The sequence below is a fragment of the Haplochromis burtoni genome, unplaced genomic scaffold (genome assembly GCF_018398535.1).
Source record: "Haplochromis burtoni strain Fernald_Lab_line unplaced genomic scaffold, NCSU_Asbu1 Contig_1184, whole genome shotgun sequence".
In the NCBI taxonomy this organism is placed as follows: domain Eukaryota; kingdom Metazoa; phylum Chordata; class Actinopteri; order Cichliformes; family Cichlidae; genus Haplochromis; species Haplochromis burtoni.
Window position 1 is genome coordinate 5,241 of NW_024583545.1, and position 1,521 is coordinate 6,761.

Here is a 1,521-nt window from a genome sequence, read left to right on the forward strand (position 1 = left end):
TGGGTAAGAATATATTTAATGTTTTCAGTGGTCTGTTTTCTTACAGGATGTGAGTGTGTTTTGCTCCATGAAGACACAAACCTTCATTTTTTGTTATGTTGCAGTAAAAATATTTTTATTGTAAGTCATATATTTTCGTCATTTTATCCAGGCAGTATGTTAAAGATTAAATGAATCCTATGAAAAATAAAATGTAGAAAGATGTGACGTATCTTTCCGTCTTTTTCTGAATAATTACACACTGCTTAAAATTAATTGCCGTATAATTATTTGTTTATTTCTTCCTCTGTAAGAAACTGACTTGCTGTCCCTTTGTTCTCGTGTACCTAAGTAATTGTGGGTAATATCTAGATGCATGCTCAATCATCCAGGTAAGGAAATCCCCGAAGTTGATTCTGTTCATCTGGACGTAGCGTTTTCAGTGGGACAAACGTTTCGTAACTCATCCCAGAGACTTCTTCAGTCTCAGCTGACTGCAGGTTTCTCCAATCTTATAAACACTTGCATAATTTTTGCATAATGAATGAACAATGGGCTGTGAGGTCAGTTCCTTGATCATTAGTATGCAAAGTATCATGAACACTGATCACTAAATCCACTATTGGAGTGTACATTGTTCCTGAATGCATCACATTTACTTCTCCACATTTTGTACCAGAAGATTTACCAGCCTTTAGAAGACAGTGGTCCCGAACCAGAAATGGTAAAGTCGCTGTGTATAAGAGCAAGGATATTTTATAGGGTCTATCTGACAATATAAATGGTACTTGATTAAATATTAACAGCAGTACTAGGTAGCAGCCTGACCATTGATTCAGATTGAATACATAATTTTCTCTGGGAGCAGGCCTGTCGTCTGGAACATGCTTTGTATTTACAGCATGGAGGGCATCCGGGTGGGTCTTTATAAATTGCTTCCAAGTAGTCTTAAGATGACACTTTTCATTTCCCAGTGCCAACACTTCTCATAAGCCTTCACCCTTATGTACTTCTGCTCTGTGCTCACTTGACAAGTTGTTTCAGATAGTGGTCCGTCTTGGTAGTGATGGTGAGATGAAGCCTTGTGATGAACTGAAGCTTTCCATCCAACTGGTCGACTCATGGTTCGAAGCATTGTGATCATTCATTTGGAATTCATGACGACGTTTATGTGAAGCGTAGTTTGAATCTTTGTTTGCTGCTGGTTCGGTCAATATTGTTTGGAGAGAGATCAAACGGCTTTAGAATCGGTGCAAAAAGGGCGTAAACACAAAGCGCGGACCCGCCGAAACATCAGAATCAGCGAGCTGTCGGCTTTCAGTCCCGACCGTGTCCATGTCCACGTACGAGCTGTCGGGTGAGAAAGACGACATCTCACTGCTTCTGATCCGTCGGAGGCTCTGTGCTTTGTGTTTATGTCTTTGTGCAGAATCTGTGTTCCTGCTCTCATTTACTGCTTTAGCTGTTTGGTGGTTGTTGAAATTTTGTGAGGTTTAACCTGAGATTCTGGCATTTCGGGCAAAATACATTTATATAAAAAAA